Source organism: Phocoena phocoena, chromosome 6 (assembly GCF_963924675.1).
Source record: "Phocoena phocoena chromosome 6, mPhoPho1.1, whole genome shotgun sequence".
In the NCBI taxonomy this organism is placed as follows: domain Eukaryota; kingdom Metazoa; phylum Chordata; class Mammalia; order Artiodactyla; family Phocoenidae; genus Phocoena; species Phocoena phocoena.
The window spans coordinates 36,383,742-36,402,204 of record NC_089224.1 but is presented as its reverse complement, the minus strand read 5'-3'; positions in this window follow the sequence as shown (position 1 = coordinate 36,402,204).

Below are 18,463 nucleotides of genomic sequence, written 5' to 3'. Positions count from 1 at the left end.
ACCACCACTCAAATTTCACTTCCTTCCACCAGGTTAGCTACTGTTATCAGTTAGATACATATGCTCCCAGATCTTTTTCAAAGTATTTTCCTATATTAGTGTGTGTGTGTTAAGAGATTATTTATAGGCACACATCCATTTATATAACTTCGGATTTTGTAATATGTGTGTTTAGAAATAAATGATATTGTATAATACTTTGGGAATCTCACCATATAAGTACACATATATTCTCTCATTTTTAATTGCTGTAAGATATTCCATGTATGGCTTTATCATATTTTGATTGGCCCCATTCATACATATAGGTACCTTCAATTTTACAATTTTAAAAATAGGTGTGATGTATATCATTATAAATCTAGGTACATGTATAAGAGTTTTTCCAGAACCACATCAAGAAGTAAAAGAACTACGTTCAAGAATGCATTCTTCACCTAAATGAAGCAGATACAACCAGATTACTCTTTGGTCTACTATCATCTCCCTAAATTTCTAAATGATAAATAATGTAGTCATGATAATATTCACATATCATGTTTTTGTATCATTTAAAAATACATTTTAGGGGCTTTAACTATATAGAGAGTTATGTATCTCAGGAGACAAATGAATAAAGCTAACATTTCTTCTGTGTGATACTAAATTTGATTTCTAAACAAGTATGTGTTTATTGCTAATGCTAACCTACTTTGAAGTGATTAGAAAAACAGAAAGTCAGTCTAAATAACAGTAATTTGGCTAATGAATTGCTATTTCAAATCACTCTCATCCAGGCAGAATCTACAGTTGACTTTAAGTAGTCAAACTTCATTTATGCTTGATGACTAACACTCACAGAAGATGGACTATCAACTTAAAAATCATTGCTGTCCTCCAAACAGCAGGCTGCAGTGAAGCAGAAATCACGTGTGAAAGTATTATCTAATTACATGTGGAAAGGGAAATATTAATGGTTACAAGCATAATTTGCTCAAATGCAATGAATCCAAACCTATCTTTTCTATAGGACAATACAATCAAACACTCTGATATTTGCTATTCTGTACACCAAGAGAAATTAATGATCTTTAATTAAGTTTTTTTCACTTGTCTACTTGATTGAGTTAATCTTCATTAAACCTATCTTAAAGGACTATTAGGGATGAATTTACAACCAAGAAGAAATAGGATTCAATAATTTCTGAAGTTCTTTTCTCCATTAAATGACTAAAGAAATACAATGTTGAAATTGTATTTTACATTTTTTATAAAGCCTTCTCCAGGAAAAGAATGTACATTTATAAGAGCAAAGATTCTAACTTAGTTTATATGGAACAGTCTTGTTTTTTCCCCAAATACAATCCATTTTTTGAAGTTTGAAACACATTTCTTTTGTTATTTTGGACACTATGAAATGCAAGTCCAAACGTGTCCTTCTTTCAACATTTGAAGAAAATCTTATCATGTGCATACTGTATGTGAATGTCACCTTCATTTTTATTTTCTACTTATATTTTTTATCTCCACTGTCAAGTATCTCATTATCACTACCATTTTGAATTCTTGATTATCTCTGAAGAATTATAAATCATTTTTGGAATATAGCTAGGACTATATAGTGTGATAGATTGCATTACTGACCCCAATTCTTCACTCCTTCCTGCATCCACAACTTTGGGCATGTGACTTCGGTGTTGTTCTCCTTGACTTTGGGTTCAGCCATGTGACTTGCTTTGGCCAATTGACTGAGGCAGATATGAAGTGTGCCAGTTCAGAACCTAGGCCTTAATAGGTTTTTATCCATGTTAACATGCATTCTTGTGTTTTCATCATTGCTATTAGAAGAATACATCTGGATAATCTGCTGTTCCAAGGTAAATGGGAAACAAATACAACAGCCTCAAAGAGCTGGAGCGTGAAACAAAGGCTCTCTGGTAGCCTAGGTTAGCTAACCCAGAGACATATAAGAGAGCCCAGCTGAGAACAGCAAAGACACAACAGATCCTATCTAAATAAGATTCCCCTTTTTATCCCCCCACACTAGTGAACTAAATAAATTGTTGAATGTCATTGAGATTTTTTTTTGTTGCTGCTTATTACACAGCATTATTGTGTCAACAGCTAACTGATGCATATTGTATGATTGCGTGTATGTACATATGGGTGTGTGTGTGTGTTCTCTTAAGCTTGCTATTTTAAATCCTGTTGCCTGGTTATGTGTCACCCATTGTCACCTAAAACAGGGCTAAAATATTAATAAGGATTAATCCATGAATAAATGGATTTTACTTGTTAAAGATGAGATTCTTAGTTCAAGCCTTAGCTCCAGAATCTATCATCCACATGATGTTGTGAATGATCTTTTATCACTCTGAACTTTGTTTTTATCATCTATAGGCGGTGGATGCTTGAATATTTGGCCTCAATCCCAGCCTCAGGATCCTTAACAAAGTCACAGGTTATGATCAATTGATGATATCTATCATTACCACAAGGCTGAAAAGGGAAATCGATTATCTGCCAGGTATTTGCCTTCCCTCCGCTAAATCTAACATGAACAATTACCTATTTACTTATTCATTTTTATGGCTAACAATATATAACTTCCAAACCCCTTATTACTTAAATGAAAAGTTTTATAAAAATCAAATATGATATTACAAATAACCAAAGTCAATAACATTTATACAAACACCAGATTTAGAATCCTAGTCTCACCTATGGTCCGTAAGATCATTTCAACCCTTGCTCCTATTTTACATGTGAGAATGCTGATAAAAGATAAAATAGTTATCCCATGTTGATACATTTATTTAGTAGCAAAACCCAAACTAGAAATCTAGTCCAACACTCTAACCAGGAGGCCTCTCTAAATCTCTTGTGGCCTTTAAGTCATTTCCATGATTTTACTAAATACTGCTTTATGGAGCTTCTGTCTTAATTTATAGCCTTTTTTCAACAGATTAATGGTAATGGAAATGCAAGGATTTTATATATGTGGGAAATAAACTCACAGTTAAGCAATAAACACATATTTTCTACATTACTGAATATAAAAAAGCAAAGACTTTAAAAAGTGAAAGTATCTTCCAATGTTTAATTGAAAGTGCAAGTATCGGGCTTCCCTGGTGGCGCAGTGGTTGAGAGTCCGCCTGCCGATGCAGGGGACGCGGGTTCGTGCCCCGGTCCGCGAAGATCCCACATGCCGCGGAGCGGCTGGGCCCGTGAGCCATGGCCGCTGAGCCTGCGCATCCAGAGCCTGTGCTCCGCAACGGGAAAGGCCACAACAGAGAGAGGCCCGCGCACAGCAAAAAAAAAAAAAAAAAAAAGAAGTCCAAGTATCTCATCATCTTTTTTTCTTCTTGCTTTCACTAACCCTCTCATTAAAGTATATGTAAATCTTATTTAAAATGTAACTCTTGATTTGAGTTTCTAGAGGATAAAAGACTATATAAGAATTCCATATGAACTTAAATTTATAATTTCCCCATAAGGAAAAAAATAGATTCTGAAATGTGTTTTTAAAGATGTAGGATAGGAGAGCCTCTTAGAATTACTCTCTGAAATAATTAAAAAGAAAAATAAATTGTTACAGGTTTTGGAATAAAGAGGAGCAACAAACCATCAATTAAGAGTAACACTGTGTACCTCCTCCAGTATACAGTTCCTGAACTTGGTTAACTGAAGAATAGGGTTCATGTCTCCACTTGATCCAATGCTGATTTAATGGGAGAAATAAATTCACTGTTAATGAGATGTGGAGATAACCTCCAGGGGAGGTTAAGTGATGTCACAGCCAACCTGTCAGGTAGCCTCACTGACTTCAAGATAACAGAACGACAATTCAAACAGAGAGGATGCAGAATCAGAAGTGATACCCGGTTCCAGGAGGTAATGGTGCAGCAACAAAGGGGTCGAAGCAACACCATAAGTCAGCTTTATGAGTGTAAGAAAACTTGTTTTCTGGTGTAAGACTTTCAAAAATGTTTTGGCTTGCCAGCTTAAGTTTTCTGATTATATTTGTATCAGACTACTGTTTTCTGATTAATTCTAACAGAATTTGCATCCCTCCCTGTAAAACCTGTGCTTGGGCACAAGTGAACACGTGTGTTCATGCACAGGCATGTACAGCACAAACGGGTACCAATCACGCACTATCCTCTCCACTTCTGTAATGTACCATTTCTATTGATATGACACTAACTGCACACATCTGATGCTCAAAGGCCCATCCTTTTGCTCCATGGCCATCATCTGGAGCTACCACCAAAGCCAGCTAGTCTACGGACTTACTCTTGATAGGCTCGGAAACCAGACTAGAAAATAAAGAAGGGTTAAGTAATTCAGGGGCAATACTGGAAAAGCAGTGCAAGTAAAATCCAACAGGCCTTTTAAAAATACCCAGTATTTGCCTAATGTTGTGTTGGGTGTTGGAAATTGAAAGGTGAGTAAGGCATAACATCTAACATCAAAGTGTTTGCAGTCTAGTAAAGAAATGTCAGAGGCTGCCCTGATAGTGTGCCAGCAGGTTTGATTTGATATATGAAGAGTGGAAAGCTATTAAATTAATAGTTAGAGAGGTTCCTAGGGTAGAGTGAAGCAAGATTTTCATCCTCCCCAATATTTATTGACAGTGGTAGGACAAGGAGTAGTAGATGTAAAATAACCACCTACCTCTCACAGCTGGTCCTGGTAAAGGATTTGAGACTGTTTTGCATAAAAGCAACCCACAAATTGCACTCATATTTTTCCTGCCTTCTCAGTCTTGAAGATAGCAAATTATCCCTACTTTGACCTGTTCTGGAGATAGCTCTTAAACTGATCTTCTGTGATTTTTCTCTTCTTAAATATATTTTAAACCAAAATTTTTAAATTATAAAATACTATGTATATATTATGAAAAGTCTGGACTATCAAGTAGAAGGAAGAAAATTTTAAATGACTCATAATTCCAATACTCAAAGAAAATCACTATTAACATATCCTTATTCATTTGGTCATTCATTTATATTTTCAACAAATATCACTAAGAGCTTACTATGTGCTCCATATGCTGGCTTTCTGGAGGTCTTCCTTGCATAAATAAACATTAAAACCCAAATATCTTTCACAAAACTGGGATCATGTTATGCTGTTGAATAAGTTTGTATTTTCACTTGTTGATATGTAGTGAATATTATCAGATATCATTAAACATTTTTGTTACATTTATCAGGAAATTCAGAGTCTTATTTTAGCACACCCCTTCAGGGTATATTGTCTAGAATCTCATGTCTACTGGGAATGGCTGTCTATACACATTGTTTTCAACATCAAAAATCTACAAATGACCAAAACTAAAACTGCCTTCATGAAATTAGGTGGAAGCTCCTTGAGAACAAGGATGATGTATCCTATCTTCTTTTGTCTCCTATAGTATAATACACAAAATTAAGTATGTAAAAATTGATAAATGAAACTCTTAGTGACTACCAATTTGTCATTTTGTTTAATCTTCCTACCACTTTATAGTATTCATATTATCTTGTATCTGTCGTGTACTTTCACTGGAGAAAACACTGCTTCAATACACTCTTAACAATTAACCTGTTTAGTTTCCCTCTTCTTTTTGCCTATCCCCAGACAAGATGGCATGCTTCAAATTTCAGCTGGTCTAATTATTTAAAAAGTAAGGCACCCTCTTCTAACATTCAGTTTCCTATTATGTCACAATCTTCTGTTAACCTGTCTGCACCATCCAGCCCTCACTAGATTGTAAACTCCATGAGGGCAGGGACCATGTCCATGTAGATTATCACTGCATCACCAGTGTCTGGCATATAATAAGTGTGTAGTAACTAGTTGAGAGAGGAAGGAATAAATTGTCCAGGAGGACAGTTGGAATCTTCTGTACCATGGGGGTAGTAGTTGGGCTAGAAAGCTAACGTGGAAACTGTCAGAGGTTTACAAAATACCTGAATGCGTGATGATGATCCTGTCCACAGGAATCTATCTACATTGAGACATTTCTCCCTCAGCAGCTTACTTCCTCACCTCTATCTCCAGTACTCCAGACAATGACATTTGGGGAATTGGTTCTTCCCCTAAAAGGAGGCCTGTCCTTGAGATAATTTTAAAGAACTTTATTGGATTTCTTTATCTAGATTGCTAACTCACACAGTAATCTCTCATTCCTGACCTGTTGCCAGCTTCTAAGGAAGAAACATTGACACTGAGTGTCAGCATTCTAAACAGTGGTTTCCGGCTATGTCCTCATTTCCTGTAGCTGTGAGCTCTCCCACACTGGACTGTTGTCCAACTCAGCTTGGAAAATAGGATTGATGTGAGGGAGAGAGCATGAGCTACAGTGACATTAAGCCATACATGTGAAACTTGACTTTACCATTATTTGACACATAAGACACATTTACCAACTTTTCCAGCTCTAGCATCACCATCAATCAGAAGGTAATAGGAATTTGCCATAGGTGATTGTGAAAATGAAATGTGTGTCTGCTGTATAGCAGGAAACAGGAAATATTAATTCACCTCCTAAGCCATGATGACCATCAATAACTGGGGCTATTTCCAGGCCTGCCAGATTTGTCCTCACAGTTATTATTCAGAGCTTTAGTCTTGTCTCACTCTCAGTGAATCTGTAACTCACTACTATCCACATTCCCACCTCAACAATAACTTTGCAGAACTGATTCACTGTAGCTATGTGACATGTTACAAAAATTACCTTTAAAAAGTGAACAAACTAAACTCAAAAGTTTGAAACACCTAAGAAACAAATCTGGTAAATTTTCAAGAGTGACTATACATATCTCATATTTACCTTCAAAATCAAATAAATCAACAATTTTTAAGCATGTTTCAGTTAATGTAACTTTTTATTAATGCCTTTATTTTTTAATGATCAAGAGAATGTGACGATTAATGCTATCACGTCTGAAAAAGCTCAATGACAGCTTTATTGCTTCTGTCAAAATTACATTACTGTGACGCAATGTTTTTTACCCTTTTAACCATTTTTAAGTGTTAAGTATATTCAAATTGATATTCAGAGTCTGATTTGTTCATGATCCCAGAGGATAATACATGTAACGTTGATTTTGGCGCCTTTGTGTTTTCTCTTAAGAATATGGAAAATATAAAAGACTTTGATAACTTTTAGTTTGACTTTAAAAATAATGATGAATATTAAAAGAAGGCTTGTGGATCCAACTGTCATTACAGTTTCAATTCCCTTATTAAACATATCTAGAATTTGGAAAATACATATGTTGAAGGAGAAAAAAAATTAATGATCTCCTATCAAAAGAACAGTTAAGGAGTATTTGAGAGTTGGGCCAAGGAAATATTTTGTGTCTTCTCTAAAATTCCTAAGTCTCATTTAATTGGCTTTTTCAAAAATCAACATAAGGATAGTATTTCTATAACTGAAAAAGCACTTCATCTTTTACTTTTCCAAAAGGCTGAGCCTTGTTTAGGTGAAGCAGCTAATTAGTGAATAACACCATATGTAGACAGATACAAATGTATGGATATCAATACATGTACATCATATCGACTCATATAAAAGGACTGTAGCAACCTGAGGGAGAATAGGCCAGTCTACCAGAGAACATCTTCACTTCCAAGCCCTGCAGGCTCAAATGAACCTTTCTATGGTTAAGGCAAACTCTTCCTCCTCCTTGACCTCATTCCTAGTGTCCTTAGAAATCCTTTCCAAATCCTCCTCAACCCCAACACACTCCCTGCAAGCTTACCCCAGGATGGAGCTAAGTGAGATTCTCTGCCCTTAATTACTGGAGAACTCATTTCCATACTTGCTTTTTATTTGGTTTGTCATTTCTTTTCCTCTAATGCTGCTATTATGAAGACATAGGTTTGCAGCTTGCACAATATAACTCTGGTTGAGCCCTTTCAATCTACCTGTTTCCTCCTGTATGAACTGAGCTATCTTCACTCTTGTGGTTAAAAGTAGGCAAGTATCCCACTGTTTTGTCTCCTCTCTTTCTTTATTTTTTGTTTGTATTGCTTTTTCCTCTCCCAGAGTCTGTCCCCTGTGCATAGTTTTCCAAATTCATTAGTTTAATTTATGCATCCTACCTAACCTTCATGCCTTTTCCTCCTTCTACGTAATACATTGCTCTAATCAATGTCTCCCTCAACAGCACCATCAAGTCTGATAGTTATCTTCAAACTCTACACTCAGAGAGTTACTTAAATTTATTCCTCCAGCAACAGTTTATGGCAGTGTGTTTTCCAATACTCTGCTAGACCTAGGTATTTGCAAACTTTTTAAAGTTCTGACAACCTGATAAATTTTTTAAAATAGTATTTTATTGTTTGATACAAGTTTCTTCAATTACCAGAAAGGTCTGTTTTCATATCCTGTAATATATTTTTGGCCACTTTTATTTTCTCAAAATTCTTTGCCCATTTTTCTCATAATTTATATTTCTTTTCCAATTGAACTTTATGAGCTTGTCAGAAACAAATATCACACATTAGAACTTTCTAACTTTAAGGAAAATAATATCTCTGCAACAAGTTTTGAGTGTTGAGTGTTGGGTTTCTTCCTGGAATGGAGGGTACCTTTTATAAATGTAGACTTAGTCCTTCAGTAAAATCACTTTTTTCTAACGTATCTTCAAACATTTTTTGTCCTGTTTTTATAGTGTTTTCTCTTTAATTTCAAGGTCATTAAAAATTTTTATAATAAGTTGTCTTTGTGTCCATAATTATGATCTCATCTCTGTACTTAGTGTCTACTGTGCTTACCCTCTATCTTTTCCCATCTCTGAATTAAGTGCAACTATCTACAGACTTTCCTTGTAATTAAATTAGGGTTCAACTGTTTCTATTCTGTCCCTTGATTTTTTACAGTTTTTAGCTAGTCCTGTATGTACTTCTTGAATCATTGTTTCCTTAGCTCTCTCATTTCCATTTTCATCTTATTCTGTGAACACACATGCACACAAGCAAGTGCACTCTAAAGATTGTTCTACTTGGTTCATGTTCTTGTTAACTTTGATAACATGAAGTCAGCCCAAGAGATTTCCTTTTTCTGTTTGTTGTATTTTGATCTGGTTTTGTTTGAGAGGTGTGTCTGATGCCTTCCAGAGCCGACCATTCCTCTGTCTTTGGCTTGCCTTGTGTCTTTTTAAATCAGATTTTGCTATGGTATGTTCACGTAGTTTTCATGGTCTTTCTTTCTTTTATCCTTTGCCAATCCTAATGCCAACTTTATCAGCAATGTACAAAAATCTAGTCTTAAATGATTAAACATTAACTCAGTATAATGAATAACAGGAAAATTTATTTATGACATGTATGTTCACTACCAGATATAGGATGCCAAAGAAAAGTTGTCATTCCTAACATTAAGATTAGAAACTAACATGAATTCTTAGTTCAAGTTTTCATACTTAGGATCCATGGAATAGTCCAGGTTTAACCCAGAGAACATTATGGGGAATATCTGTATTAATGCCATTTATAAAAGGTGTTCATTCCAGTCTGCAAAACTAAAACTATTCTTGAGGCTTACTGGGAGCATATGGAGAGCCAAAGTTTGGTCATAAATCAGGGACTTTTTCTTTCTCACTCTGGCATCATTACAGTAAGCCAACATCACATATTTTTTAGTATACACTTTACATTCTTGGACCAGTAGTGGATTAGAAGATGGGGAAAGTGAACTTTAACTGAACCTAGCTTAGGGAATATCACTGGTCTCCTTTGGAAACTGTGATTTATGTTGTCTCATAGAGCAAGGTAATAAGTATTTTGTCTTTCTGGTTAAAGATTGGTGCTTATTTTACTGAGCAGTCCTTTTCTTACGATTAGATATTTCAGAAAATTTTAAAACACTTTCAAAATGCTTAACTTGTTTTTTTCTACTTCCTGTGACTAAAAAGTGTTGTATTTGGAAATAATAACCACCATGTCTGCTTTTTGTATCAATAATCATTAATAATACTTTGGCAGTTTAACCATCTTAATCTAGCCAGTCCCATATCTATATCTGAAGTATAAGAGATAGTATACTCCATCACTTGATTGATGGATAGTCTAATTTTACTCTAATTACCAAAAGTCCTTTACAGTTCTTAGCCTAACTGTGAGGGTAGGGATTATTGTGATCAAAATTGAAATCATTCCCATTTTAAAACTGAGACCTCGGGCAAATGTGGATGTATTGTTCATAGTAGTCCTAGCTATGAAAGGATCCTTAGCTTTAACAATTAAATCAATGTTACCACCACAGGGGACCAAATTTGGTTCTAGGACTAGAACCAAACTTCTTTCTGGTCTTTTTCTGATTTCTGACTTCAACAAAAAGTAACAAGTCTGTCTTGAAAGGAAATTTAGTCGGAAACTCAACCCATCAGATTCTCAATCTAGAAAATGGTCAGTACAATTTAGGATTAATTTGTCCTAATTTGGAGTAGATTATTTTTCTCTCAGGCACCAAAAACAAAAAACAACCCTGCAAATTTAATTATGCTACACACAATTTATCTAAAGAACCACATACTGTTAAATTTTTCACAGCTGAACTAAAAAGATTGGTTCTATATTTTACCTGTTATTTTTTCTGCACTTTATTACCTTTTTTAAACTTACAAAAATTTTTGATCTTTTTATTTGAGTTATTCTTCTCTCTGCATCTAGGTTATAAGCTCCTCAAGGATCTACAATTTTTTTAAAATTCAGGTAAAACATTATATAAAATTAATCATTTTAAGTGTACAATTCAGTGTCATTCAGCATATTCACAGTGCTGTCTAACCATCACCCCTACATTATGTTAGTGCCAGCTCTGACTAGAAATTTGAATTTGACTAAAGGGCAATTCTAATACCAGCTCTAACCCTGGAACCACTGCTGATCCATTTCTCCGCCTTTGCCTTGGCTTCTGTCTTGATATGGCAATGTCTAGGCATGGACTCAGCCCTTGCCTAGGCCATGGCCTCAGTCTCTGCCCACGATCCTGTGTTGCTTTTAAACATGGTATCCACCATGGCCAGTTCTCTTGTCAGCTCAAGACCTGGCTTTGGGTCTTTATTTTCTCAGCTGCTGCCTAAGCTTCAATGTGCAAGCCTTAGTTAGCATCAGTTTGGGACACTACCTTTTTGGCAACCATCTTTGTTTCAGCCAGTGGCTATGACTGGCATCAGTCTCCCCATGCCTCCTTCTGAGTCACTGCATCTATTTTGCCCTCAGCTCCAGCACTTGAGCTCAGCCTTCTCTTTTGTCAGTCTATAACTCAGTGGCATCTATTAGTACCAATCATCAGCCTGGAAGTTGCCCAGTGCAATGAGTATTCAGCCCACTGACAACAGCTCATTCAATATTCACTGCTAATTTCAAGGACAGAGTGCAGAAAGGGCATCTCAGGGCGGGATAAATGATGAGAGGCAAGGAAATATATCAGTGGGCGCAGTGATTTTCACTTCAGGTACTCAAACTGGCCACAACGTTTTGAAAACACACTATACCAGGTTAGATCTCTTTCTTTGTTCAGTTTTTACTGTTCAATGTTTGCTGTGTGTATGTATTCTACTTTTATTTAAAAAGAAGAGTTTCCACAATTACATGAACTTAGAAGGGGTTAGTTTCTACTTTACCGTGTTCAGCTAAATGGATCCAAATTCATGTTTTAATGTAAGCCTTTCAAGTACATGTTGTTAGACACAGAGGTGAAGTCATGGGTCACAGAGATTAAATCAGTTGCTCAGACATGGGTAAGCAGTCCTGACTTGGTATCCTGGGCAGTACATGCTTTCCAAGGAAGGTGAAAGAGATGCTGAAGGAAGGCTATCAATGTGGTTGTAATTGTTTGAGGGGACCAAACCCAGTTTACCTGGTCCTCAGTAAAGGATTTAAACATAACTGCTCTAGAATATTAGTCTTCAAACAAGTTTTGCTTGCACATCACAAAAGAATTTTGAAAATCCATGCCCCTTCTTTAAAATATATTTTTGAACTGTCATCTCACAATTTTTATAATTTGGAGTAGTTGCAAATTGTAAACACTGGCATGTTTAAAATAAAATAGTGGTAGGCTCTGGAGTAAAGCTGCCTAGGTTTGAATACTGTCTTTCACTTACTAGCATTGTGACATTAGGAAGTTACTTCACCTTCCTCTGCCTCAGTCGCCTCACTTATGAAATGGTAATAGTACCTACACATAAGGTTATTGGGTTATAATGATATTTAAATAATTTCCTGCATAACAAGGCATGGAATGTGCCTGGAACATATATATGCTATATGAGTGTTTGGTTTTATTATTATTATCCATTAGTTTCAATTCTGTAAGTTTTTACTTCATATATCTTAGAGCTCTGTTGTTAGGTGACAATATGTTTATGCATTTTATATATTCATAATAGACTGACTTTTTTATCATAATAAAATACCCTTCTTTGTCTCTAGTAACAATTTTTGCCTTGAAGTCTATTTCATTTCATAGTTTGCATGATATATATATAGATTTTTTTCCGTATTGGTCTTCTACTCTTGGTTTCACCCTGAGCTGTGCCCTCTTGGAGCACCTCTAATGTAGTATGAACCAAGACCACTTGATCTCTGCTACACTTCTGATTATACTTAGTGATCTTAAATATAAATGTGGATTTTACAGTATTATATGTGGAATAAATAGTATTTCTTTGACTTCTGTGGAAGCTAAAAATTATGATGTATTGCTTGAATGTATTTGCCTTTAAAGTCATTGCAAGGCCTGGATTTTTTAAAATTTTACTTGCATCTTAAGTTGCCCTACTTCTCAGGCAAGGTTTATATTTATCTAGGCTACATCTATTTCCCCTATGCTGTGACCTCCCAAGTAGGCTCCTTGGTAAAGATTCAACCAAATCAGGAAGTAACTTGGAGAGACACAGTAATACACATCTCCTAATAAGAAGTCACTATCGAAACTGAACAAACAACTCCCAAAAAGGAGGACTTTTTACCCTACTTCACAAGACCACTTCCCTCTACTTAAAATTTAGAAGGAGCAAAGCCTCTGAACTTAGATAATGCTCCCCAAACCAGAGGATGAAGCCTAAATTTCAGAAATTCCAGGCAAACTATTCATCCTCTAGCAGTTGATAAAATGAAACTTCCCTATTTTTTAAATACCATGTATATTGGGGCTGTTCATATTAAGTAATGTGACTTTTATTTCTACCCACACTGTTTACACCCATGCTTATTCATTTATAAATAACTGACAGCAAAAAGGACCTTTACTCAGCTCATTTGACCTCAATAAGCAAAGCATTACAGACAAGTGGACACAGAGGCTTACGGTTTCACTTTGAAAACCTAACCATGCTTAACACAGAATAACATTTACATTCATAGCAATATCAATTACAGTGACTCCTTGCAGGATGCCCTTCTCTATCTGTGCTACTACCAGCCTGGTCGGCTACCATCACTTCTTTCTTGGTCAACTGAAGTAGCCTCTAAATCAATTTCACCAAATCCATTCTCAGTTCACTTTCTAAAGGGTAGCCAGGGATATCCTTTAAAAATACACACCCAGGGCTTCCCTGGTGGCGCAGAGGTTGAGAGTCCGCCTGCCGACGCAGGGGACACAGGTTTGTGCCCCAGTCTGGGAGGATCCCACATGCCGTGGAGCGGCTGGGCCTGTGAGCCATGGCCGCTGGGCCTGCGCATCCAGAGCCTGTGCTCCACAACGGGAGAGGCCACAATGGTGAGAGACACGCGTACCGCAAAAAAAAAAAAAAAAAAAAAATACATACCTGATCGTTCCCTCATAGTATAAAGATCTGGCAAGGACCTGAATCAGCCACCCCAACCTACTTCACCAGCTTGATTTTATGCCACACTCACTGTATTTTCTGACAACAAACCTCACATTTATATTTCTGTTCTCATAACACAATCTTATTTTTTCCACCTCAAAGCATTTTGAACATGGCCTTTCCTCTGCTTGGAGCTGGTTCCCTCTGTGTCTAATTAATTCTAACTTGACCTTCAGAGTTCATCTGAAGTGTCACTTTTTCAAAGTAACCTTCACTGCCTGCCTAATCCAGATCAGAATTTTGTCCTTCTTAGCAATACCACAATTATGAATAATTGATGGCACAATTTAGTGTTAGTATCTGTTACCTCCAAAAGAATACAAATTCCACAGATTCTAGGACTTCAACTTGGTCATTACTGTGTTCCTATTCCCAGTACAGGGAAGTAATCAGTAACTGTATCAGTGGAATTTATAAATGAAATGAAAGCTGAAGAGTTCACAAAATGTTTTCACACAGTTTATCTTATTTAATTCTCTACCAAAATATCTATATAGTAAATAACAATATTCCCATTTGATAGATGAGGAAACTTAGTCCTAGCATGAGGGTAAACAAATACTTTTCTTAGTGAGACAAATAACTCACTCTGCTCAGTTTCTCCCTGACAGTAACATTAAGGAATCTTGTGAATAAATATGATTGTCTACCACCAAAGGTGTATAACACTTGGATAAACGTATTTTCCTTTGTAACATGATATAGAATTATCATCATTTTATTGGTCTAGGCCTTCTTAAATTAACTATATATTTATGTTAGCTTATATAATTTCTTGGGCCTTAGATTTAGTCCTATGGATTTAAAATAGAACTTCCTTTTACTTATCCTAAAACATCTTATTTCATAATTGAAAATAAATGTAACTGAAATCCCCTTTTTAATTTCATTGTTTCTGTAGCCAATGGAACGCCTCTGTTAATTTAGTAACATCAAAATTTTCTTTCATATATAACAGAAGTGATGTGTCCATAATATAAATATCAGTCTATAGGCCAAAGTACTCCAGATAAGAAGTCAGGATGAATTTGTTATGGGGCTATGTCTTTGAGAGTGTGAGTTTGTGTGTGTGTGTGTGTGTGTGTGTGTGTGTGTGTGTGTGTACAAATTTAATTTTCTTTTTCAATCTAAATGTCATCTTTAAGCATTTACTCTACTTCCTCTTATTCCCTGGAGAACATAAGGCAATTTCTCCTTTGGTACTTTTATTAGTATGCCTTAAGTAACAGTTTCACTGTGTTCAATCATGAAACTCCTCTTCCAGTTTGCTCTAAAATCTGTAAAATAGGCAAGTCTGAAGCTTCAAATGCTTACACCCTCAAAATAAGTTTTGACATTTAGAAAGTATGTCAAGTGCCCTACTGCTGGTCTGACACACATCAGTATAGAATTCCTAAACAATTTTAGCCACTAGGCACCACAAAATGAACCTTTAAATCTGTATCTAATACTCCTTACATGTTTTTCTACTTATGCGTATAGAGCATTACATAATATTGAGCATGAAATTAATTTTAAAAGCCCAAACCATAGCTTCATTTCAATACTTTTAACAAAATCTTTTGTCAATTTTGTTGGCATTTCAGCAAGGAGAGACTAGATACCAAAATTTGAGTCCTGTTTCCACTTTGTAATTATTAATTTGGGGCATGTTAGTAATCTTCTTCGTGAGTTAATTTCTACGTTAAAAAGAAGATAATAAATACACAAAGATGTCCAAGGGCTCAAATTACAATGATGCAAGCCATTTCTGATTTTCAAAACCAAGCACTGAATTCACTGAACTATAAAATGATATCGATGGGCACAGGTCACTTACATATGATTTTCTTACAAACTAAAGCAATAGAAAAACTGATTGTATATCACCTCTTCTGTAATTTCTAAACATACAACCACTCCCCCCAACTACTTCTAGCCCATCTCTTCCCATGTGCAGCTTTCTCCTTCTCTTACTCATATTTGCTCAATCAAGTCAATGCTATTCTTTGGGTAATTACTTTAACGTAGATCTGTAACACTATTGCTCTTCCTATAGAAACCAATCTGTTACATTTTTTCAGATAACTTTCTAAGATTATTTATCTTTCCATTTTGTACCATAATCCCTGAATCAAAGACTTCTTCTATTGTTGCTTTGCCTTTCTAAACTACTTGTCTACTTTATGTAATAATTAAAACCTCTTATGAAATTTTAAATAAAATATATGAAATGAGAGAATACCCATACCTCTTAAAATTTGAGATCAAGGTTATTTAGAAGTTGAGAAAAAAATTAAAAATAGATCGTTTTCTGAAAAGATGTAGCAAAAATTAAGTAAACATAATCATGTCATTTGAAAATAATGACAACTTTGTGCCCTCTTTCACTAAAGTATTGTGTGTATGTGTGTGTGTGTGCGTGTGCGTGTGTGTGTGTGTCTATTTTTTTTCTTGCATTATTACACTGGCTAGTAGCTCCAGTAAAATACTGAATAAAAGTGTTTGGAGTGGATTCCTTTGCCTTACTCCAATATGATTTGTACATAGAAAATCCAAAGCAATTTTCAAATAGTCTATTGTGATAAAAAGGAATTTAACAAGGTCACTAGATACAAAGTCAAAATATAAAAATCAGTTGTATTTGCACACCCAAGCAATGAAAAATTAGAAAAGGAAGTTTAAAATAATATTATTTACAATAGCATCAGAGACATGAAACACTTGAGAACAAATCTAACAAAAGATTTGCAAGACCTCTACACTAAAAATCATGAAACATGGGTGAAAGAAATTCAAGAAAATCTAGGTAAGTAAGGAATATTATGTTCATTGATCTAAAGACTCAATATTGTTAAGATGTTCATTCTCCTCAAATTAATATATAGATTAAATTCAATTCTCTATCAAAATTTTAACAGCCTAATCATCAAAAAGTCCATAAATAACAAATGCTAGAGAGAATATGGAGAAAAGGGAACCCTCATACACTGTGGTGGGAATGTAAATTGGAACGGCCACTATGGAAAAAAGTTTTGAAGTTCCCTAAAAAGGTAAAAATAGAGCTACCATATGACCCAACAATTCCACTCCTGGCTATCTATCTGAAAAAAAAATGAAAACACTAATTCAAAAAGAAACATGCACCCCAGTGTTTACAGCAGCACTATTTACAATAGCCAAGACATGAAACCAACACAAGTGCCCATCAACAGGTAACTGGATTAAGATGTGTGTGTGTGTGTGTGTGTGTGTGTGTGTGTGTGTGTGTACTGGAGTATTACTCAGCCATAAAAAAAAGAATGAATATTTCCATTTGCAGCAATGTGGATGGACCTAGAGAATATTATGCTTTGTAAAATAAGTTAGACAGAAAAAGACAAATACTATATATCACTTATATATGGAATCAAAATATAATACAAATGAATGTATACACAAAACAGAAACAGACTCACAGACACAGAAAACAACCTTGCTGTTACCAAAAGGGAGAAGGACAGGAGAAGGAATATGAGATTAAAAGACATAAATTGGGCTTCCCTGGTGGCACAGTGGTTGGGAGTCCACCTGCCAATGCGGGAGATGCAGGTTCGTGCCCCGGTCCGGGAGGATCACACATGCCGCGGAGCGGCTGGGCCCGTGGGCCATGGCCACTGAGCCTGCGCGTCCGGAGGCTGTGCTCCACAGCGGGAGAGGCCACAGCAGTGAGGGACCCGCGTACCACACACACACAAAAAAAAGACATAAATTATTACACGTAAAATAGATAAGCAACAAGGATTTACTGTATAGCACAGGGAATTATACCCAATATCTTATAATAACCTATAACAAAGTATAACCTGCAAAGATACTGAATCACTATGCTGTACACCTAAACCTAACACAAGATTATAAGTCAACTATATACATCAATAAAAAAAAGTTAAGCAGCCTATTTAGAATAGACAAAATAAATCTAAAATTTATATGCAAATGCAAAAAGGACATGAAATAGCCAAATACACTTTTAAATGAGGAAAAATATTGGCGAATTTATCATCCAAGGGAAGTGGAAATATATGCCCACAAAATATTTATCAATGTACATCCTCATTCACAATAGAAGAAATGAAAATAACATGGAATATCCATCAAAAGAGGATTAAATAAAACTTAATATACCCATATGTTTATACAATTAAATAATAATCAGCAATAAAGAGTAACTATTGACCCATGCAACAACATAAGCAAATCCCCAAAATATTAGGTAGTGGAAAAGCAGTCAGACAAAAAGAGTTCAAACTGTATTATTCCAATTATATTAAATCAAAATATAAGCAACCTAATCTATTCTGATAGCGTTTGGTGGGGAAGGGATTATGAAGGACTGGATATTTGCAATATTTGGGGGTATAAAAATTGTCTATGTCTTGCTTAATGCAGTGGTTACAAAGTTTCATTCACTTGTCAAAAATTCAAACTAAACAGTAAGATCTGTGTGTTTTTCCAAATAATGATTTTATTTCAATAAAACAAGATTAAACGGGCTTCCCTGGTGGCGCAGTGGTTGAGAGTCCGCCTGCCGATGCAGGGGACACGGGTTCGTGCCCCGGTCCGGGAAGATCCCACATGCCGTGGAGTGGCTGGGCCCGTGAGCCATGGTTGCTGAGCATGCGTGT